Here is a 25,964-nt window from a genome sequence, read left to right on the forward strand (position 1 = left end):
CAACCCCCCCCCCCTCCCCCCATCACTGCCTGTATATGAAAATGCTGAGACACAAACAAAACATTGCCCAAAACCGTTACAAAATCCCTGCAGAAGTGGGAACAAATGGTCATAAATCCTGCTCATATTGTACTGTATGTCTACTGTAGATTAGTCCAAACATTTAGATTTATTACATTCATACTATAGGACAATTGTAACACAGTGTAAGAAATTACCCAAGTGTAAATTTCATTTTCATTTCATTTTATTTATTTAGACAGGGACCATGCACAATATGCATTAACCTTAAACAGGACAGATGTAGTGTACCAGGTTCTAGCACTAGTGCTAATTTCCACCTGTAGTCCCTGGGCAGGCTGATGTTAGCATTAAAAAACAGACATTAATTAAAACTAAAACATTAAAAAACAGAAAGAAAAAAAGAAAAAAAAAAGCATATTTATAACTACATCTGTATATCATTAAAAAAACAGACATTAAAATTTTACTGTTTTATCATATTCTGCTGAGATGTAATTTAAAGAAATGGATGCCTATTTAACCTTCCCCTTGTGTTAGGGTCAGCACTGACCCATTTTAGGTTTTAAATGCATAAATGAACCATAGCAAATTTGTTTATTTCATCAAGGTTTTTTGACTTATTTCAAGAAAATAAAAAAATAAAATACAAAATGGCACTAAATTGTGAAATGCTCTGGTTGAAATTATGACCTTTGTGTCGTTAGGGTCGGTTTTGACCCAGTTCTAAAAAATTATATTATATTATATTATATTTATATTATATTATATTATATTATATTATATTATATTATATTATATTATATTATAGATTAGATTAGATTAGATACAGGGTGTCCCAAAAATGTATACACACTTTAAATAATTGTAATTGTAATAATTATTGTAATAATTGTACTAATTTAGGTATCCCCATAAAAAAAGTCTAGTGGTGTGAGGTCTGGTGAACTTATCAAACACGTGGATTGGACGGAGGGGTACCCTCCGCGTTCACCAGACCTCACACCACTAGACTTTTTTTTTTTTTTATGGGGATACCTAAAAGACAAAGTCTACACTATGAGACCTGCAACAGTCGCTGAATTAAGAGCAGCCATTGAACGTGAATGCACACAAATACCAAGGATACAGTTTGGTGATGTGTGCGATTCCATTGCTTGGCGTTGTCAGCAGCGTCTGGACCAGAACAGACGTCAGTTTGAGAACAGGAGGTGACAAAACAATAAAATGATGTTTATAAATACTATTACATTTGGAAAATTAAATGAATTTTAATAAACACCTAGTTTATAGTTATTAAAAGTGTGTATACATTTTTTTTGGGACACCCTGTGTATTAAAGTAATAACTAGAGCCAAAACTGAACTCATAAGTGCACTGTCAGCCAACACACTGACATCCAGCTCCTCTAACAATCATGTGAGCTTTTGGGGATTCTCATTTTGTCTTGTTATCCAGTTTACGTGCACAAAAACAAAACAAACGCAGACGTGCATGTCCACACATGTGAGGTCAGGTCAGTACAGAGTTGGTGAATTGCAGACAGCACATTGAGGGGTATACTGACAAAAAAAAAAAAGGCCCAGAGGCTCACACCAAAAATATTAAAACCAGTATTTTTATGGATAAGGAAGTTTAACAAGGTAACCATTAGATGAGAAACTAATTGGATGATAGATAATTGTTTTTAATGTATTTTACAGCTGATTTAAGACATGGGTCAAAACCGACCCTTAACATAAAACATGGTAACAGAAAGCTAACACAAGAGGCAGGTTAAGTACAACAACCATCCACAAATAAATTAAAATGATTGGATGGTGTTTTTTTAGTCTTATCCATTCAACAGGTGACAATTAAAAAAAAAAAAAATTGTGTTAGAGCATTTAATTAATTGGTTGTAATCGGGGTATGAAAGGGATTTTAAGTAATATAGTAAAAAAAAAATGCTGCAGGAAAACATCTCACACCCCACCTTTAAAGTTAAAGTTAGTTGGCTCATGTTGTTAGCTTCACTTTCATGACTTTTCCTTGATCCTAAGTGCTAATAAAAGTTTGACATGACCCAGCTGTCTGCTAGAACAGCCCTTTGTTGAGGTCCTGTTGCTAGATGTGAGCTTTTCATGGTCTACATGGGCATATTTTATTCCAAAGGATTTGCATGGACAGCAACAACTTCATCTACAAACATTTGAAATTAGAAATGAGTCAAATTTTTTTTGGTCACTTCAGAAGGAAACAAGCAGTGTATTATACCAGCGGTTATATCCTTGAAGTATCCTCTTCAGTCCTCTTTGTCTCAGACCAAGGTTATTATCATTAACGGAAACTAATGAAATGACGAAAACTAGAATTGTAAAAACAGAAACTGAAACTAACTGAAATAAAATAAAGAAATAAAAACATTAATTAAAAGTAAAAAATGATAACAAACTGAAACTGTATTGTGTGCTTACAAAACTAACTAAAACATATAAAAATTATGGATAAAATTCCCTTAGTTTTCGTCTTTGTCAATGTAATCAATTTATTTCCCTCAAGCAATTTTAGCTGCTGGCACCGTATGATATTTAACTGTCCATCACTTCTCGTCACTTGTGGTTTCCAGTCGTCTTCTGGTCCCCACTCTACCTGGAAACATGGAGACTGAAGTTGGGAGAAAGCAGCAGAGTCCTGTCTGGGATTTATTTGAATACGACGGAGAAGAAGAGAAAAGATATAAAGAAACTAAAACTAATTAAAATGAAGCATTTAGAAAATAATGAAAACTAACAAAAACTAGGAAATCTGCTGTAAAAACTCATTAAAACTAACTGAATTAGAGAAAAAAAAGTCAAAACTAAATAAAATTAAACTATAATGAAAAATCCCAAACTTTTATAACCTTGTCTCAGACTGACACAAGACCACGTAAAAATATGGGTGATATCGAGACAAGACCTTGAAAAACAGGTTTTGACTTTAGTCTCTGCAACATCCCCAAGTAATGTCCCCAGTACACATAATAACCCTACAGCAGTGGCGGCTGCTCATCTTTCAGACAGGGGAAGCTCATTGTCAGTTTACATCAAAAAAATAAATACAATAAAAATAACTGTCAAGTTTTTTAAACATACATTTGGCCCTCCGTTCCTTTTTAAGAAAATGCTCAGTGACCTTGTCGAACCAAGTAGGCGTCTTTTCCAGGGACTGGACCAGTGTCCTCTGAATGTCCAGCAGAGCTGGGCTGCTTAGATCGCCTTGGCCCATTGTGTTGTGGGTGTAAGACTTCAGCCTTTTTAAACGAGAGAAGCTCCTTTCACTCCGACCTAGCTGACAGTTTGATTGATTTAACTATCTACAAAACGATATTAAACTCAAACAAGAAATGATTAAATTATGTAACTGAAACAAGAAAATGCTGAAATTATGTTAAATTGAAACAAGGAAGTACAATGAGTGTGTTTTATTTACAGTGCAAGAAATGAACGAGTAATTTCGTAGTGGTTTCTCTCTCGATTTCACAGCAGAATGTGCGACTGTATTAAACTGAACTGTGTCAGTGAAGGAGTAGATCTGAAAACAGCTGTCAATCAAATGGGATTCAGCCTTTCCACTGATCCTCCAATCAGCACGTGGGATTCTGGCGTCCAGCCCGGCCGAGCTCCGCCCACAGCTCCATTCACCCCCAGAGACGCCCGGCGTCCGGGGGCGGGACAACATCGTGGCATTTATCCAATTACCGTCCAGTTTTGAGGCAATGAAAAAAACTGTTCCACTCAGTCCCATTGAAGCCCAGAGACGCCCGGCGTCTACGGACAAATGCACTGAGCAGAGATGGATGAGAAAATAGTGCAACGGGAATGGATGAGAAGTGAACAACATTAAGTCTGTTGGTTTGAGATAAAGCTGATTCTGAACAAACTCGTCTGTGAGATGAACGTGTTCTAACACATTTGTGGTCAATGAAATGTCAACACAACCGAACAGATTTAACCATTTAATTTTCGTAATTTTAGGGGAAGCCGTGCTTCCCTTGCAGTCTGTGAGAAATCGCCACTGCCCTACATGACATTATACATGTGTGTGTGCAGCCACACACTGAATATGTTTTGCATTGGCATATATAGTCTTTTATTGTCATCTTCACCACCTATGAATCTCTCTTTCTTACTTTTTCAATCTCTGTCATTCTCCTTCTCTCATACTGATGCACAGTACTGTTTCCCAGAGAGACTGCAAGGTTAATGTTATGTAACGCTTGTTGAGGATTCAGTCAGTGGCTTACACACTGCGCATTACACACACACACACGCACACACACACACACACACACACACACACACACACACACACACACACACACACATACAGTATGGTGTCCCCTGGGAGTGTAACCTGTAAGATAAAGCCAGCTTGTCACTTCTATTTATAGGCACCATTGAAACAGAAACACATGCACATGCACAAACCTGCATCCTTTTTCGTGGACGGACGCTGATGTTCTATTAACGGGGGTTCCTGGTTTACTGTAGAATGAGATGACAATGGTTAAAGACCATGTATTCGTGCTGATGAAGGTGTTTGTGCACATTACACGTAGACACGTGCACATACACACAGCAATCAACATTATTGAGATTTCCAGACAAAAGGGGCCAGCTCAGGAACAGAGCAGCCACCGTCAGTCAGTCAGATGACAGAGCTGACTGAGAACAGGATTATAACTGTCCTCTGCCTGGAACCCTCTGAGCCCGTGTGTTTAATTACACTTTGAACACTAATAAAGTCCACCTCTTTCATTTCCTCTATGTCTTCGTCTCTCTCCATTTCACTGCAATCTTCATTTTTAAACATTTCACAATCTTTGGCTGTTCTTTAGCATGTGCTGAAATAAAAAATAAAGCGTGTATCAACCCCCTCCAGAATGACTCACTTGTGCCACGGTGCAGTGCATATAAGGCCATGAAAGGAAACCATTGGAGGGCTTGTCATGAGGCTGTAGCGCAACCATTTGTCATGCTATTTATTCTAAGCACATGACTGGCATTATAATCGGAACTCCTGCATGTTGTATGGCAGGGGTCTCAAACACATTTTCTATCAGGGGCCACATTCACACCAATGTGATCTGAAGTGGGCCAAACCAGTCAAATAATAGTGTAATAACCTATAAATAATGACTACTACAATTTTTTGTCTTTCTTTTAGTGAAAAAAAAACATTAAATTATGAAAATACTTACTTTTATAAACTATTCAAACAGAAAAGATGTGAACAACCTGAAAAAAAATGAATTTTTCAAAGAAAAATAAGTGAAATTTTCACAATATTATGCCTCAACTTATCATCTATACATATGTATTATGGATCAGCTCTACGAAGACACTAAACCAGGGGTGTCAAACTCATTTTAGTTTGGGGGTCACATTCAGCTAAATTTGATCTGCAGTGGGCCAGACCAGTAAAATAATAACATAATAATATGTAAATAATGTCAACTCCAAACTTTTCTCTATATTTTACAGTGAAAAAAGTAAAATTAAACAGTGTAAATGTTTATATCTACAAACTGTCCTTTCAAACAGTGTGAATTGCTTGAACAAACTGAAAAAATAAGTGCAATTTTAACAATATTCTGTCTCAGTTTGTGATTTCCACATGTTCATGATAACGTGCAGATCACAGTGGATCTACAAATACACAAAACATTTAATATCAGGCAGAATGTTTTTAAAATTGCACTTATTTTTCTTAAGACATTTCAGGTTCTTCACATTTGTACAGATTATTCACATTTTTTGTGAAATTATACTTTGTTTTAGAGTAAATACATCAAAATATTTACATTTACAAAGATAAAAATGTGGAGTGGTGAGTATTTATAAATTATTATGATAGAATTTTACTGGTCTTACCCACTGGAGATTGAATTGGTCTGAATGTGGAACCTGACCTAAAATGATTGTTAATTTCTTAATATCTGTTTTTGCATTTCACAAATTCATCCCAAGGGACTGGACCCTTTGGCAGGCTGGATTTGGCCCCCAGGCTGTATGTTCGACACCTCTGCACTAAACACTTAGTAACAGGCAGAAAATTATGAAAATTGGGCTTAATTTTCTTTGGACATTTCAGGTTGTTCATATTTGTTCGGGTTATTCACATTTTATTGTTACAGGATAGTTTGTAAATGTCAATATTTTCATAATTTAATGTTATTTTTTGCACTAAAACAGACAAAAAATTTGAAGTTGTCATTATTTATAGATATAATGTAATATTTTTTTCACATCAAACTGAGAAGAAAATATGGAGTCATTATTTTTTGTAGGTTGTTATGCTATTATTTTAATGTAGATCATATTGGTCTGTATGTGGAATCTGAACTAAAATGACTTCCACAGCCTTAACTGTGGAATTTTTGCACTTTGCAAATTCATCCCACGGGCTGGATTGGAACCTTTGGGGGGCCGCATTTGGCCCCCGGGCCGCATGTTTGAAACCCCTGTTGTATGGTGATTTGTACGGCAGTGCAGCAGTGTGAGAGACAGATGTGTGGAAGGTCCCTCCCCCTCCAGACTCTCACCTCAGTTAAACCTTCACTGCATGAAACAATGAATTTGTGATAGAGGTGGAGCTGCAGTGTGCATACATAAAGTGGAAACAGACAGGCAGACAGACAGGCAGACAGACAGGCAGACGTAGTAAACAGTAAAAAGCACCTGCTACCGCTTTGGTATGTGCGACACGCTAATATAATAAACACACACACATAAGCGCACACACGGCAAAGGGGCTTCACACTTTGAGCGTGCCTTGGGATGATGTGTTAATGATTAAATGTTAGCCCACCGTGCTCTGCCTCACAGTGTCATACCGGCACCGTGTGAATCATCAAAGACACCAAGACTCTTCAGGACACTTCTGTTAGTTGTGGACCAGCTGTATGGTGGCATTCATACGGTTTGGGGCATTCAGATTCAGGACACTTTGGACTAAAACAAACAGACTCAAACACAGTTTTTACCCACAAGTGGTTAAATGTACCCCCCCACCTTCCCTCCCAAATGTACAATCTCCACCCCAAGAGTCATGGACAGTGCCATACTCACCCTACCTCAGTGCAATAGCTACAACACATGCACCTTACTTCTATCTGTATATGTACAATTTGTTGTGCATATCTCTCATCTGTAGTACAGAGTTAGCTTTTGTATATTCTTCTGTATATTTTGTTCATTTCAGGAGTTCTAACATGACATTAGTAGCACATGTGTATTCATATTTTATTCTGAAGCCCTTGCACAGTTCATATTTCTTAACACTGTGCTATTTTATTTTATTTTTCTTATACAGTCCCTTTTGCACTAAGTGTTTTGCTGCTAAATTGAACTAAATTGCTAAACTGATTTTCAGTGTACCTGTGACAGTGACAATAAAGATCTACAGTGGTTCCTCGTTTATCATGGGTGTTACGTTCTAAAAATAACCCGCAATAGGTGAAATCCACAAAGTAGTCAGCGTTATTTTTTACAGTTATTATATATGTTTTAAGGCTGTCAAACCCCTCACCACACACTTTATACACTTTTCTCAGACAGGCATTAACATTTTCTCACATTTAGCTCTTGTTTAAACACTCTCAAAGTTCAAACCTTCGTAGATTTTTAAAAATAAGTCCAGTATTATAGAATGAAACCAAAGATCAAAACCTGTTTTCAGGCCCAAACATTTGTTTGAGAAATAAAAATATAAATGTTTTCCTATAAATAAATATGATAGCTTTTAGAAATAACAAATTTAATTTTAATGATCAACCTACGAGGTTGGACACATAAGAAATTTTTAATAGTGACTCAAGCGTATTTCAGTTCCTCTGACTGTGCCTCTTCATCCTAGTGCTGCTCCACTGTAGCGTCTTTTTCCACTGAAGGCCTTGGTGCAGGCGTCTTTTTCTGAGTGACGAACATAGTTATGGGTAGCGATCGAACATTTACGTACATTTGGTATTCTGTACTGTACAGGAGACATGGCACAGAGGAGATTGATGTACAATGGTCTACAGTCCCTTAGCCAGTCAGGACGCAGAACTCAATGCGCATTCATACACTGTAAAAAAAAAAAAGCATGCAAAATTGCACAAAAAAAAATCTGCGAAACAGCGAGGCCGTGAAAGATGAACCACGTCATAGTGAGGGACAACTGTATTCTATTCTATTCTATTCTATTCTATTCTATTCTATTCTATTCTATTCTATTCTATTCTATTCTATTCTATTCAGTTCTATTCAGTTCTATTCTATTTTTATTTGGTAGCAAATGCAGCGCTCATCTGGGTGGCCACAAACTTTTTGAGATCCTTCAGAGCAGATGTAAAATTAGAGTTTTTTGAATTTGACTCCATATGTGTTTAGTGGTAGTTGTTGCTGAGGTTGTATTTAATATTTTATGTTGTATTAATGAACACTGGTGCCTTACACATTTGACAGCGGCCCTTCTGTTGTTTTGTCCATGTATGGGTGTGTATATTATGTAATTGTATTGTGTATGTGTGTGCGTGTGTGTGTGTGTGTGTGTGTGTGTGTGTGTGCATGCTCAGCCTTGCAGGATTATTTTTCCTCTGTATTTACTGCTGGGGGATTCCCAGGCTGGCCCAAACAATGGAGGATGTTTTTTGTTACAGCAGAAAGCTGCTCACTTTTCCCCTCCTACCATCCCTCAATCCATCTGTCCCCCCACCCCTCCATCTCCCTCTCTCTCTCTCTCTCTCTTACACACTCTGAACACAGACGCATTTGTCTCTTTTTTCCATCTCGGTGGAGGAAACACAAAATCAAACCAATAAAAATCCTCTTGTAAAGACCGCTTTCTTCTCAAAGGTGAATGGCAGTGTGTGTCAGCTATTGTGCTCTGGATGTTTGGGAGTAGTGTGTATATTTGCACATATTTGACACAAAAATCTGTCTGTATGTTTTGTCTGTGTGTTGTTGTGGCGTGTTGTTCCATCCACCTGCTCCAGCTCACCTTTTTAAACAAACAACCAACCAGCTGCCACCATTTCGGGTCTAAGCCGGTCTCCTTTTAGCGTTACAGCCACTGGGATATTTTAGATCAACGCTCAACATAACAGCACATTGTACCTTGTCCAGACACACCAAGCCAATTGTTCCTCAAGAGCAAAACCTGGTTGTATTGATCCACTTCTGCCTCCCTGTTGTTTCAGCTCAGCGAGCCGTACATTGGAGGGAATGTTTGTACAGAAGTGAATGATGTACACAGTGATTTTCCAGCTCCCTCCAGGGTACCAGTGGAGGAGCAGATTATGACAGCAGACATTCAGAGACACCGCCAAATAATGAGGAGGATGCTCCAACTCATTGATTTTTTTATTTTTATTTTTTTAATGGCACCAACTACTAGCTGATAACATTAAAGCTTAATGACTAATAGTAGAAATAGTTATAGTGCTATTAATGGTAGTCATAGTTTTTTTTTTTATCTCAGTCTAAGTACCCTAACACTACTTCAATATGCTGCAGCTCTCTGTGAGGTGATTTTGCCTTAAAGCTATCTGTAATGTATGAAACACTCCATTTTCCTCATTGACTATATTCCTACAGAAGACTGTGGTTATCTTTAGTCTACACTCTGTCTGTCCACCTTCTTTTTGTTTTCACTTTGTCTTTGTGCTCACTGTTCTTAATAGTCGCTTTTCCACTGGACATCAGTGCAAAACTTAACTGATATTTACTAAATGTTGAAAAAACAGAAGTGTGTAATGTCATTTTTAGCTTACCACCTGACAGGATGTAAACTATTGTCGTCATGCGGCGTCCAGCGGCGTCATCTGTCATCGTCGTCTGTCTGTCATCGTCGTCTGTCGTCTATTTCAATGAGATATAACATAGGGTGTTGTTCTCATATCTTTTTGAAATAACACTTATATAAAACTGTTGTTATTGACAGGATAACTGGAGAGACAAACCTTCCCTGCTGGTGTTTCAGGTGGAGATAAAGGAGTCAATTTATGAATATTGAGCCTCTGTTGGTTTTTAAAAAGTGTACACACACCTGAAGGGATACCAGGGCAGAGGAATTCATTCACCAGAGGCCTTTCCAGTGACACCACAAGACTGTCATTAATGAGGAAGGACGCAGAACTTTGAAATTTTGAAAAGGAATTACCAATTAGTTAGACATGTTTGTGTTATATTATGTTTCTGTTTGTTCAAAAATAATAATACTGAGACCCGATGTATCAAATATGATCCAATCCAATCCAACTTCATTTGTAAACGGCCTGATCACAATCAAGGGTACCAGAAAGGGTGCACATATAGATACAAAATAATAATGCTCTATCAAAAAATCAGACAGGCCATTTTATTTGTCTGATATTTCTCTTTTAAAGTCCAAAGTATTTTTGTATTATGGTGTCTACTAAAAATTTGGCAGGCTTGTACCCCTGTCAAATCAGAAATTATTGGGTGTACAGACACTCCAGCCTAATAGCCTCCATATTTAATGCCTACAAAGATATACAAATGTTCCAGCACTCAGGATAATCATGCATTGTTTATTGCATAGATGTCGTGTCCAAAGCATGTGTGCTGAAAAATTCCATATATTGACAGAAACAATAAAATTAGACTCACATATTTTGATATGGTGTACGGACACTACTTGGTGTGCGGACTCTACAAGGTTGGAATGGAAATCTGGTTTACCACATGGTCGCATCTCTGTTAGATCTGTAACTAAGTCTTCCTGGTACAGGAGGAAAGAAACATTTGTGAACAAGTTAGAACAATAAATCTATAAGGCATATATGTGATATTACTGATGGAAGTATATTGGTGTACGGACACTGCATGAATTTTGGTGAACAACGCACCATTGAAAACATGCGGTTGGACGTAAACATCCGTTTGCCACATTGTTTCCAAATTTTCTGCAGCCAGGGAGCATACTAAAATCTGTCTAGTTGTGCATATTTAGTCATAATAATACTGAAATAACAGGTTCCCATTCTATTATTATAATTAAAGGGCTGTAAAAGAAGGGTTTTCAGAACAAAATGGTTGATTGTCTTAATACTGAAAATAAGAATTGATAATCAAACAGCTGTTCAACAAAAATGATCAATAAATGAAAAGCAATGTGATGTGTGTATTTTGTAATAAAAAAGACACAGGAGTTGAGTAGTAATTATTTATTGTGTTACAAAATATTATGTACAATAATTTTGCTCTCTTATAACAATAAAATTGTGCACGTTTTCACACTCATTGGGTCTCCATTTTATCAGTTTTTATCCGATTTTCTTCAAATTGCGAGGATTGCAAGATCTAGAAATAAGATGGCCAAAGAAACATTTTGGGAATGGTTTTGGGAGTATCTTTTTGCAATACTGATTAATAACTGATGCAAATATACTTGTACACCTTGATTGTGATCAGGCCGAAAGGACTTTAAAACAACCGCAGTGGACCAAAGTGCTTTACAGAAGAATAATGATAACCAAAATAACAGAATAAAAAATTACAAAAAGATACACAATGATACAAAATTGAAAATCATACATGGAAATTGATGTTCAGAAGAACCAATAAAGACTCCATTTTCAAAGAACTGGAATTTTCTGTCAATGATTTAATGTTTCTAGCTTTACAGGGTTAAGCCCCAAAGCCGCAATATTACGACAAGCAACATAACAGAAAGAAACAGGCAGCTTTTTGAAATCTTGATATCAAAATAGAAAAAAAAAAAAAAACAACCTCAGGCGCCTAAAGGGTTAATACAGGGTTGGGCAATTAAATTTCCTATGGGGCCACATGAGAAACTTTAACAGTTGTTAAGGGCTGGATCAATACACTTGCAGCTCTCCTTAATATCTCTCTCTCTCTATGTATATATACTTTACTATAATACAAAAACAGTAAATGCATCAATACAATAGTAAAATGAAAATGTGATGCACAGAATACAACTATTTAATGAATATTCACAAAAAGACTTTCGAAAATGTGCAAAACCAGCTGCACATTAACTTTACATAAAAAACTCTAAATGCATCCAGCTTTGTTTGTATATCACAGTTCCTTTTCTTTTTCTTTACCTCTGACTTCAGTAAAGAAAGACATACAAGTCCATGTCTTGTTAAAAACTCTGCATTCGGAATCAGTCGTTTTTTTTTAGGCGTTAGCTGACATCTTCATGGGCTGAAACTGACCAACAAACCAATCAGTGCATAAGCTTTATGCAAGTACAGAAAGTATGAGTGAAAAAAATGGTAAATTAGCAGATCCTTCAAAATAAAAGCAGTGGCGTTGTATTGGTTATGTCTATTATGATGATACATATTTGCATTGACTTTAAATTTGCCAACGACCTCATGTGGGCCGGTAAGGGTCAGCTGTCGGGCCACATGTGGCTCCCAGGCCTTACAATGCCCAGGTCTGGGTTAACACATAACTGATTAATAAATCAATGTACAAACCAGATGATTGTCACAGTTAGAGACAAATGTAGAACAGATGAACACATGCACTTTTTAACTGATGCCTCTGCCCAGTGACTCTGAGCTTGGCACACTCACTTGAGCTTTGCACTTTCTGATGTCTCAATATGGCCCATAATGCCAGGCTCTTGTGTGTGTGTGTGTGTGTTGGGGGGGGGCTGACGGCCTCAGGGTATGGCCGGGGGACATCACAAAAATCTGACCTAAGAGGAAGGAGACGTCACTAGTGAGCATCAGCACAGAAACCTTCGACATGCAGTGTTTCTACCTCATTAAACTCAGATGTGACCATAAGGGTGTCGTTGTTCCTGTGCCAGGTCCTGATGGTGTTGTGCACACCGGCTTACCAGCACAGTTTACACCAAGACCTAAGGCAGTGGTTTCCAACCTTTTTTGGCTCGTGACCCCATTTTAACCCTTTCATGCATGAATTGTGAGAGCCGTAATCAAGATTTTTTTTTTTTTTTTTCCTGAGTGTTTTTATTCCTCGAGGCATTAAAAAAAGCAATAGTGGTTGTTTTTATGAACCCATTTTTCATGGAGTTGCAAAAATGTCCACTCAGCTGGACACCATGCTTTAAATTTTTGGAGTAAAGAAACATATTTACTGATAAACTGTGTGAAAACTATGAAATGAAAACATTTTTAATGCAGGTAATCTGATGTTTTCTCACATTTTAACACACTCTAATACTAGTCATTACTCACTTCATGGAGATAATACGCAAAAAAAAAAAAAAAGTAAAAAAAAAAACAAAACCCGTTGATTACAGTTTAATAACAATAACTAGCAATTGATTTTCACTCAAACATGTTAGTGCAGATCAGGTTTATAAGGAGCAGTAAAGATACAGTAACAGTATGAATTGCAGTGTATGGGATGGTGCATGCGCTGCAAAAATCTAAATCTTACCAAGAATATCTCATCACACTTAAAATAAGACATAATCACCTACAGAGTAACTTTTTTTTTTTTTTTGCTTAATTCAAGCAAAAAAATCTGCCAGTGGAACAAGTGAAAATTATCTGGGTAAGATTACTTGAAATCAGATTTAGTAGATCAATTGTCTAAAAAATAAGCTCTTATATCTCACTGAAAAGTTCCTCTTTAGGTGATGCTGTCTGATTTTAAGTGCGATGAGATATTTGGACAAGAAATGAGAAAAATACACTCGGTCAGAGTTAGATTTTTACAGAGTGAGCGTCCAATGTGTTGGCTGATATAGAACTACAACAACAAAATCCATGAATATACAAGAGAACAGCTGTCCACTGTAGTGACCACTATGCATGAAAGGGTTAACATCACAAATTTCTGGTGACCCCAGACATTCAAAATGAAGACTTTTTTTTTTTTTTTTGCTAAATTTTCTCTTTGATCATGTAATAGTTTTCTATACTACACTACAAACAAAAAGTTAAAGATATTTAATTTTTTTTTGTCATTTTTGCCATTTGTAAATAAACCTACGTCTGCTCATTAAAAAAATGCGTTTCAAATCAATTCACACCCAAAAAAAATAAAATGCGCTGTGCAAGAATCCCAACTGAAAAAAAAAAATAGCCCCAAAATTAGAAATATCCTTAACTTTTTATTTGTAGTGTATGTTGCAAATAAACGTTCATTTTAGATGACATTAGTCTATATAATGTACATTATTATGTACAGAGGCAGAAAAGTCAGGTGTAGATTACTGCACAAAGTGAGAATTTTATTTTCCTTGGTCAGGATATGTACAGTCAGTCCAGCTTGGATTTACAAGGGTGACAATTAATACTGAACAAACAAGAACTCAAACTCTGAATTATGAAAGACCTGCAGCATCTGAAACTGACCACAATGAACATTTGACAGATAAACAGAACCACAGTGCTTCAGTTTCAGCTTCACAGTTTGTCATGATTGTTATGGATTGGGATTGTCTCTCTAAACTCACCATATATTTTTTTCTTAACTTGTTTAACCCTGACCATATTTTCAAGGGAAAAACGCCTAAAAAGACATACCCAAAGTAAATGAAGAATTACTTCACAATAATAAGGTTCATATGGATGTTCTTGGTGTCTATGGACATTTACAGACCTCACAGAATCTATTCCCATTGTCTAAAATATTGTATCTATTACGATGCCTGAGTAAACTGTAACAAACTAAAAGAGAAATTAGAATTTTTATCTTCGCCTGTTTTTTTTCCCGGCTGTATTGACGATGATATGCATAAATTAATTGTTCGGGTCGGAGATTTTTTAATCGCGTATATTTCACTCCACAAAGATTAAAAATCATGTTTGAACATTAAAGTTTGCACTAAAATACACTTTTGATGTACTTTTATTAACATTAGGGTCTAAACTTTGAGCAAAAGTTGAAAAAAACATCCATTGTCCTGATTTATTATATTTTTATAGTAGATGAATATTAATATAATTTTTTAGGCCCGTGGGCTGGCCGATAGGGCTAAAGTTAAAGGTGGGGTCTGAGATCTTAGAAAAACAGTTTGAGCAAGCTACATTTTGAAAATACTCAATTCAGAAGTGCAAACCCCTTTCTTCAGACATCCCCCCAAAGCCACGCCTCCAGAGTACTGGCATGCGCAATGCTTATTCCAGAGGGTTCACGAGCGCTGCACAGCAACAATTCACCCGGCTTGAGCCCCAGCAGCCCCGATCCATGCATACCTCATTCAGTCTCCTCCAACACCCCTGCTCTTACAGAACAGCCCCAGTTCAAACCTATCTGGCTAATGTTACATTTCCTACTGATTTATGTTATGCCACGTTTCCACTGCATGGTACCGGCTCAACTCGACTTAACTCAGCCTTTTTGCGTTTCCATTACAAAAAAGGACCTGGAATCTGGTACCCGGTACTAGTTTTGTGGTATCACCTACACTGAGGTTCTAAGCGATACTAAACCATGACATGTAAACACTGCAGACCACTGATTGGTCAGACAGTTTTCTCTGTGACCTGCCGTTTTACAAAAAACACATGTGGAAGTGGACAGTTGTGAAAGACTAAGTACAAAGGCTGAACCCAAAAGCAAGACCACAACATACAAATAAAGTTGAGTGTTTTTATTAAACACTTTAAAAGGTGAAATTAAACAACACAGAGATAATATTAATTCTGTGATGCCACTGAGTCCGGGGATAGACGTCTGGGCTGCGGGTGGAGACGGCTGACGACCGGCTTGGGTGAACCGGGAAAACCCCAACGGAATCCCCACTAGGGACAAACAGAGGGTGGTCAAAAAACAAGCCAGGTCATACACAGGGAAGCAATCAAACAAGCAACGGTACATGGGGGACAGACAGAACTCACGGTCAGTAATCCAGGCGAAGGTAGAAGCACAGGTAATCGGTGGAGGCTGAGGTATTAAAGGGAGAAGGCAGAGACAGAGTCGGGTACACGAACCAGGTCGTTGACGAGCAGGCAGGATAGGCACAGGCTGAATCAGTGGTCGAAGGACGAAAACGGGTCAAAAACGGCAGACAAACGAACGGGATCCAAAAACCGCTGGTGAGTGAGCACAACAAGTTGTAGAACACAAACTGGCAACTAAACAGGGGAAGACTGAGGGTTTAAATACACAGGAGGGCGGGAAGACAATTGGACACAGGTGGAGATAATCAGGGAGGAGTCAGGTAATCAGGGAAAAGGTGAACACGATCAGGGAGAGGAAGTAAAGACAACAGACAAGACACATGAGGGAAACTTAACAAAATAAAACAGGAAATGACAAACAAAACAGACAAGACAAAGTCCAAAAGCCGACATGACAACAGTAAATACAGCGGTCCATTAATCCACGTGATAACAGCCCAAAACGACAACATGGTCGGTTGAGGAGATTCAGTCTTTGGTGGCTGACGTAAAAATTCAGACGAGACAACACGCAACGAGCGAGTTTATCAGCAACTCTCTGAACAGACAACATGGAAATAACACGCCGCATCGCTATGACGTCCAGGTTCTGTAAAGTCAGTAGTATCCTGTAATGGAAATGGTCTCCAGGAATACCGAGTCGAGCCGAGTCGAGTCGGTTCCATGTAGTGGAAACATGGCATTAGTGACAAAACAGTTTGCCGGTGAACGTTCCATCCTAATATAACTAATATATCCAAGCTCTGGCTCTGGCTTCGCTTCCTGAACAAGTGCTCCAAACCTCTGAGAACGCACGATTCATGCACGAAGAGGGGTACGCACAGAGGGGGGAGGGACAAATGGCAGTTGCGTTTGATAGACATATCACCGTTCAATTATTTCAGATGGGCGCTTATAATGATTGGATGGTGTTTTTTCAGTCCTGTCCATTCCACAGGTGACTACATTTTTTTTATTTTTGTGTTAGAGCATTTAATTAATTACCATACTTTCCAGACTATATTCCGCACCTGACTATAAGCTGCACTCACCCCGTCTCCAACGTCTCACCATCACTTCATTGATGCCAAGCTTACGTTAGCCGAGAAAACGTAAATTAGCCGCATTATTTTAGAGCCGCGGGTTCACAGTGTGTGGAAAACAGTAGCAGGTTATAGACCGGAAATTACGGTAGTTGTAATCAGGGTGTGAAGGGGATTTTAAGCAATATAATAACAAATGCTCCAGGAAAACATCTCGCACTCCACCTTCGAGAACGTTTTTGTTTTTTTTGTTTTTTTTTCACCAATTACTAGAAATTCCAGTTGACCCCCACATGAGGTCCCGACCCCAGGGTTGAAAAACACTGCCCTAAGTGGAACAAAGTTATTATTAATATTATTAGATACACCTGTGCTTTCCTTATGACAAGTGGAAATGTCTGGTAGGAACAAAAAAAAAAAAAAAAAAGAGTCTTTTCTACAACAGTACGAAGCCAAAGGGATGAATCATGTGTGTTTGTGAGAGAGAGGGAGAGAGAGAGAGAGAGTCAGTATGATAAAGCACCTCCAGCTCTTCATCGCGGTGGGGTACCTGCAGCTTTCTGCTTCTTCACTGATCCCATTACCTACCATTCTACTGAATCCATACATCAAAGCAGACATGCAGCTGCTGGAGATGCACTTACAGTACTCCACACGTCTCCTTTTCTGCAAACAATGAATAACCAGTTGGGATAATTCAAAGCATACCATTGTCTGCTCTTGCATTTTTCTTGGAAATACAAACAATTTTTGACAGATACACACTGAACATTGTCAAAGAAAATAGTTTTGTCTTCAGTACTAAATGTGTCTGAGAAATACCTCTCTATCGTAAGGTCAGACATACCGCAAACAAGTTAGAAGAACTACTGCATCTTTATAACACTAATATATTCAAAGGAAAAGTCCTAGTCCAGCATTAGGTGTGTTGGTTTTAGTTTATTAGTTTATTAGTTTGATCCCCATTAGCTGCTGCATACCACAGCAGCTACTCTTCCTGGGGTCATCCACAACACAAAAACAAAGCACCACAATTTCCCACAACTCACTCAACAAACAGGATGTGCATACACTCAACACAACAACGTAAAAACCAAAAATCAACAACAGCACACAATACAAAACAATTACAATAATAATACCGACAACAACAGAAAAAAAGAATAAATAAACCAAGAATCAGAAACAAAAAATAAAAACAAAAACAGCTCCACAACAAACAAAAAAACAAACCGTCTAGATCACAGGTGTCAAACATGCGGGCCGGGGGCCAAATCAGGCCCGCCAAAGGGTTCAATCTGGCCCCTGGGATGAATTTGTGAAATGCAAAAATTACTGAAGATATTAATAATCAAGGATGTTAAAATCATTTTAGGTCATTTCAGTCTAAAGTGGATCAGACCAGTAAAATCCTATCATAATAACCTATAAATAATGAAAACTGTAAATTTGTCTCTTTGTTTTAGTGTAAAAAAAAGTAAAATTACACAAAAATGTTTTCATTTACAGACTAGTCCAGGGGTGTCAAACATGCGGCCCGGGGGCCAAATCTGGCCTGCCAAAGGGTTCAATCTGGCCTGTGGGATGAATTTGTGAAATACAAAAATTACACTGAAAATATTAACAATCAGGGATGTTAAAATAATTTTAGGTCAATTAATTCTAAAGTGGATCAGAACAGTAAAATTCTATCATAATAAAGTATAAATAATGAAAACTGCAAATTTGTCTCTTTGTTGTAGTGTAAAAAATGTAAAATTACACAAAAATGTTCACATTTACAGACTAGTCTTTTACAAAAAAAATGTGAATATCTGAAATGTCTTAAGAAAAGTATGGGGAATTTTAATAATATTCTCCCTGTTATTTAATGTTTGGTGTATTTGTAGATCCACTGTGATCTGTAAGTTGTGATTCACGTGTATAAATGATAAACTGAGGTGTAATATTGTTAACATTGCACTTATTTTACTAAAGAATTTTCAGGTTGCTCATATTTGTTCATGTTATGTTCAAGTACAATTCATAGATGTAAACATTTTAATTACGGAATTTTAAATGTATTTTTGCATGTATTGTAGGATTTTTGAGCATAATTAAGTGTATTTTTGCGTTTATTGTAGGATATTTAAGCATATTTAAGTGTATTTTTTATTTTATGGAATTTACTTTTTTCACTCAAAAGTTCTTATCCTACTGTTTATATTATTTTACTGGTCCGGCCCACTTTAGATCATATTAGGTTGGATGTGGCCCCTGAACTAAAATTAGTTTGACACCCCTGGTCTAGATGATGTCATTATAGGATGTGCAATAGCTCAGACAGTTATTCTTGGGTAAATATGAAAATTCTCAACCTTTTAGAAAAACTAACTGCTTGAATTTCTGAAATTAAAAACTGTGGCAGTGTATTCCATGTCACCATTGCCCTGTATTGCACACGACCCTATATTTGATTTGTCCTACAGGCAGGCAACAGAAAACGTCTGTCCTCTGACTGACGTGTGGAATCTTGATGGACGTCACTGAAGAAAGTCAGTTTACTGTAAAGATGTTCGGGTGTTTTTGTAATTATGATGTTTCTAATAAATTTAACTAAAGAGTATCTAATTCTGCCTTTAACATGTAACCAGGCCAGATGGGTGTGAGTGTCTCTTGTACTTGTTCTAAATGGACAGTTCAGGACTATTTGAGCTGCTTTATTTTGCGCAATCTGAAGTTTATTTAGATTTATTTCTGATGTGTTTGACCAAACGATTGAACAATAATCTAAATGCGACAGAACTAATGATTCCACTAGTGTTTTCCTTATTTGATATGGTATACAATTTCTACATAATTTAACAGCACCAATGCTTCTGCCCATTTTATTTAATATTTGCTTTATATCAGGATTCCAAGTCAACATACTATCAACAGTCACACCTAACAGCCTGGCCTCAGCTACTTGTTCTATGTCAGTTCCACCAACAGACAAATTCAAAATAGGGGAGTTTTTTTAAAAGATGTCTTGACCCCAACACCATACATTTACTCTTCTCAGTATTGAGCACTAATTTATTTTCTCTCATCCAATTTGCAATTAGTATTACCTCTTCATTTAGAGCTTTTTTAAGTTCACCAATATCTGGATTGGATAAATAAATGGTAGAATCATCAGCATATAGAGCAATGGTGGCACGTTCCAAAATAAAAGGCAAATCATTTAGTAAAGGTTTAGTAAAGGTACTAAGGTTTAGTAAAGTTCTGATGACAACACATATGCTTTTGTCAGTGTCTGGATTTAAATCCAAACTGGATATATGTGTGTATGTACAGCAGGAAAAAACAACGTTTCTGGGAAAAAAAAATAGCGTCTATAAACTAAAGAGGTCGTCGTATTTAGTGTGACCTCCATTTGCACTTTACATGTCTTTAACCCTTTAGTTCAGACAATATGAGGTTTATTGCATTCATTTTCTGATGTTTTACACCAGGTTTAATTTAACACGTGTCAGATGTTTCTAACTGTTTATGCCGCTTCTTGTCACGGGGTCAGAGGTCATACTAAATAATGACTTTAATCTGTAGAACTCATTAGGTTCAGTTTTTGCGTGTCTTTTAAAGTTGCGCACATATTTCCTGTATTTTCTTTTTCTATTTGAGGAAAAAAGAATGATAAATAAATATATACTGTCATTTCAACCCTGCAAAAACAACAGCCCAGTGTATACTGCATAATATGTGTAAAATATAGAAAATACAGTGAAATTATTCTAGCATACATAACATCCTTTTCTCTTAATTCAAACAAACAGTATGTGATTATTTTTTAAAGAAAGGCACCTGTCATTTTCATTTCATTGTCATCATTCAACATTGGTCGACAAGTAAAATGCTTCCAGAATAAAAGTAGTCAAATTTTACCATGTGTGAGCCAATAGTCACTTTTCCATCAGAAAAATGTTGAAAAAACAGAAGTGCGTAATGTCGGTTTTATTCATTAAATCACAAATGCGATGATTTGTTTATTTATTATCGCGAGATGACAGGAGAAGTCATTCCATAAACATGGCAACGAATGTAAATATGGTGTTGATTTACAGATATATTCATTATTATTATATATTACCCTCTCTATCTCGTACTAAATTAAAAAATGATTGGGTTTCCTGGTGTGTCCACACATACTGTGACATGTTTCTTCTTCTTCGCTTGTTGTAACGTACGTCAGCATTTGTTTTTTTAATACACGTGACTCTAGTTGCGAAAAAAGGCATTGCAGTTTTGCATGATATACTATTTACACTACGCCCAAAAAACCACCTCTTCCCTGCATAAAAACTTTGATTGAAAAATGAGATGTTTGGCAAAATTGTCATTTTTCCATTAGGTAAATTTTTAAGTGCGAGTTATATTTGTGCAGTTTGGGGGTCAATGGAAAATCGACTGTCACTTTTGTCCTGCCTCTCAAACTTCATGAAAGAATACTGCTTCCATGTTTTACATACATCGCATATGTGTTTGAACCCTTTTACCCCTGAACCTAAAATGGTCCACTTAAACTGTTTTTTTTTTCTATTTTGACCATAAAAAGGTCAGAAAATATGCTTTGAGTAAGTTCTTTTGCCCATTTTTTCAGAACACTTAGAACTTTCAATATCTAGCAGTCATTTACAATTTAGTGCATGTTTAATACTGTAATAACAGTTTAAAATGAGGAAGAACACAAAACAGAATTAGGTTTTTTTGAGTTTTAGTAGAGAAAAAAAAACAGAAATTAATATCTTGAATATGCCTGAAAAACCACTTCTTGCCAGTGCAAAAACTTTTAACCCAAAAATGAGACATTAGGTACATTCTTATGCGTAAGGGTCAATGGAAAAGCGAATACTGATAAAGAAAAATCATGTCAAAAAGCTGGATGGTTGAAGTTTCCAAGATACAGTCTTGGGTCAAAGTATGAAATTTGAGAATTAATGAGGGAATGGGTTTAACTCCAAAGGAATATTTGTGTCAGAGCCACCAGATCTACTTCTATACACTGTCTGCACATGACAATACATTCACTTTACAGTAGCAGGTCAGAAGGTGGTTTTATGTCGTGTAACAGGAGAGAAGATAAACAGTAAGAACTGAGAAGAGCAGAGGCATCTCCAGTGCTCTTCTGTAGTTAAAGGGTGCGTTTGATTTGATTTCACTGACATGAATATGCAATGTGAAGACTGGAGTGTGTCAGCCTGAACTACCACAATGACCTCGCTTCCTTTAAAGCTGCTTTTTTTTTTTTTTTTTTTTTTTACACAATAAACCCATTCATCAGAGATTTGACAATATTAAGATAACATTAAAATGATGATAGCCCGATTTTCTCTATTTTCATCATCACTTTCATCAATTTGGAATGGCTGAGTGCTCATGCGCTGCCCTGCATGCCTTGTTGCACCCGCTGTTGGCCCAGGAAATGTGTTGGACACCCATATGTCACCTCTGATACACAGGGAGATACCAGAGGGCTTTTTTTCAGTCATTCACAGGAAAGATGTGACATGTGGAGGTTCATTTTTACATCAAGATATCACGGTAGATAACCCCCCAGTACCGCATAAAAGCATCAAGGTCCAGTGTGTAAGATTTAGGAGGACCAAAGGATCAACAAATGAACTGTTTTCATAACCTTAAAATGAGTCATACAGGGTGTCCACAAAGTCTCTGTACAATTAAAAAAATGTATTACAAAAGCAACTGATGAGACGTGTTAATCAGATTAGTTCTATGTATGCAGTTGTTATCAAAGTTGGAGAGGTTGGTGCGGGATCATTTTTTTCTTCAATGAAAGATCAAATACTGCAGATGTTCACTTTGACCTTTTGACTTAATATGTAGTCGCTTTTCCATTGGACATCTGTGCAAAACTTTACCCATATTTATTAAATGTTGAAAAAAATACAAGTGCATAATGTCATGAGATGACAGGAGAAGTCATTCCATAAACATGACAATGAATGTAAATATGGTGTTGATTTACAGATATATTCATTATTACTATATATTACCCCTCTATCTCGTACTAAATTAATAAATGATTGGGTTTCCTGGTGTGTCCACACATACCACGACATGTATCTTTTAAAACTTTTCTTCTTTGCTTGTTGTAATGTCCATCAACATCCATTTATTAGCTTACCGGCTGACAGGCCATAAGCTATTGTCGTCATGCGGCATCCAGCATCGTCATCGTCATCTGTCGTCGTCTGTCGTCGTCGTCTGTCGTCGTCATCTGTCGTCATCTGTCATCGTCTGTCGTCATCTGTCATCGTTGTCTGTCGTCGTCATCTGTCGTCGTCTGTCGTCATCTGTCATCATCGTCTGTCATCATCTGTCATCGTCATCTGTCGTCGTCTGTCGTCATCGTCGTCTGTCGTCATCGCCTGTCGTCGTCTGTCATCGTCGTCTGTCGTCGTCGATGTCTGTCGTCGTCATCGTCTGTCGTCCGTTACAAAAATTTCAATCGTCTTCTTCTCCGAAACTACAATTCCGATTGACTTCAAACTTGGTATACAGCTTCTATATGATGATGTCAACAAAAGTTAGTGAAATTATTTGGATCCGGATCTGGTTCTGGATTTGGTGCGACTTTGAAAAATGTCCCCATTATAAGAGATAGGAAGTGGATCGATGCAATAACTCAGGAAATATAAATGATATCCAGTGTAAATTTCTACAGTCCAGCCCTGATGGGGAGATGACCAAAACATAATGTCCACATGCTGATGCTCCATTAGGTAAATTTTAATGCGCAAGTTATATTAGCGCAATTTGAGGGTCAATGGAAAAGCGACTTGTGTCACCACAACTGGATGACCTTCAACCAACCATCCTTTTCCAGGTAGATGGTGCACCACCACATTGGGGACTGCATGTTGGTGGGTTCCTAAATCAAACATTTCCAGACTGGTGGGTTAGAAGGGATGGTCCAATTCCCTGGACACATTGTTCACCAGATATCACTGCCCTGGATTTCTGTCTGTGAGGTTATGTTAAAGATACTGTGTATCCAACAAAGATAAGGTACATCAATGATCTAAAGTAAAAAATCACTGATGTCACTGAAACCATTGATGAGTCTATGATACAGCCAACATGGAAACAAATCCAGGACCATCTGGATGTGCTTTATGTAACTAATGGTGTCCATATAGAGGTGGATTAAAGGAGGCAAAAAAACATCAATATCTGCTTTTCATTTTGTAATAATTTCCACAGAGTTGTCTATTCGTTTGCTTTTGTAATAAATTTGTTGAACTGTAACAAGACTTTGGGCCGGATCTACTAAAGGTTTGCGTGTATTAAAATGTGTGCAAACTCATTGCACAGGGAAAAATAATGTACAACCTGATTTACTAACAGTGCACACTAAGAGCTGTGTCTTTCAAAGGTGCAAAACAGTGTGTCTGCATCCAGTTTGTACGTTTGATGCAATGAATATGCAGCATGGGGAGTTTACAGGCAGTTCTGTGTGTGCTGGGAGGAGAAAATGTGAATAAATTAATGTAGCACACGCAAAGTGATTTATCAAACCCGAAAGCAATTTTGCTGATAGAAACTGCGTCTATATTTAACACGTCTCAGAGGGAAGTGCAAACAGCTTGGATGTGTAATTGTGCACACATGGAAGTGGTTATTGTCATATGAAGGAGACATTGAAGCGATGAAACAAGACGCAGAGAACGCATTTTTCACCCTTGTGTGAACATTTTTGGAATGACGGAGGAAAAAATAATTCAGACATACCCCCCCCCCCACACACACACACACACACACACACACACACTTTACTGTTGTGCCAAAAGCTACTTTTCCTCTTGATCTGATAATTGTGATTAAACATCTTCACCGACATTAGGCCACAGTGTGACAAAATTATGTACGCCTGACAGTCAATCGATCCAGCAACCCCCCCCCCCCCCACCCCCCCCCCACCACCACCACCCCCACCTGTAAAATGAATCCAGTGCCGCTGTCTGTGTGTCTGGATCATTCCAGTGCACTGTTCCCATTAGTGCTGGCATTTCCCAGGTTGTCAAACGTTTCACACCCAGGCCGTCTCATGCTCCAAACGTCCAGGGTCCGAAAAGACCTGCTCCCGTGTCACAGAGCAGTTTTTCCAGCATCTTGTCTCCATGACAACAATCAGTAACACACGCAAAATCCTCATTTAAATAGGGCGGTCTCCAAGATTTTGCACCTGTTGCAGTTTGCATAAGTGATCTTAGTAAATCACCCGCAAACTGCACTTCAACTCCACACACAAAATTCTAGATCGTGTATGCAATTTGTGATCTTAGTCGATGTCACCCAGACTGTACCATGGAGTGGCAACATGTTTCTACAACTGTTCCAAATGGATTTCTTCTTCTTTTTTACAGCAGGTGGTATTGAGTGTTTCATTATTATTAGTTGGTGGCTGTGGCTCAGTTGCAGTGGTGGCTGCTCGTCTTTCAGACAGGGGAAGCTCATTGTCGGCTTACATCAAAAAAAAAAAAGTCAAGTTATTTAAACATAAATTCGTCCCTCTGTTCCTTTTTAAGAAAATGGTCAGTGACCTTATCGTACCAAGTAAACAAGAAAACCTTGAAATTATGTTAAATTGAAACAAGGAAGTACAGTGAGTGTGTTTTATTTACAGTGCAAGAAATGAACGAGTAATTTCGTAGTGGTTTCTCTCTCGATTTCACAGCAGAATGTGCGACGGTATTAAACTGAACTGTGTCAGTGAAGGAGTAGATCTGAAAATAGCTGTCGATCAAACGGGCTTCAGCCTTTCGACTGATCCTCCAATCAGCACGTGGAAGCTCGGCGTCCAGCCCAGCCGAGCTCCGCCCACAGCTCCATTCACCTCCAGAGACGTCGAGTGTCCGGGGGCGGGACAACATTGTGGCATTTATCCAATTACCGTCCAGTTTGGAGGCAATGAAAAAAACTGTTCCACTCAGTCCCATTGAAGTGCATGGACGCTGAGCGTCTGTGGGCAAATGCACTGAGCAGAGATC

At 37.7% G+C, this 25,964-nt stretch overlaps 1 protein-coding gene across 1 annotated transcript in view; it reads left to right on the forward strand.

Annotated features, from left to right (window-relative positions):
• The window catches only part of gabbr2 (gamma-aminobutyric acid (GABA) B receptor, 2), a 526,760-nt gene that overhangs the window by 224,384 nt on the left and 276,412 nt on the right, over window positions 1-25,964 (forward strand).

This window comes from Sphaeramia orbicularis, chromosome 11, assembly GCF_902148855.1.
Source record: "Sphaeramia orbicularis chromosome 11, fSphaOr1.1, whole genome shotgun sequence".
Classification (NCBI taxonomy): Eukaryota; Metazoa; Chordata; class Actinopteri; order Kurtiformes; family Apogonidae; genus Sphaeramia; species Sphaeramia orbicularis.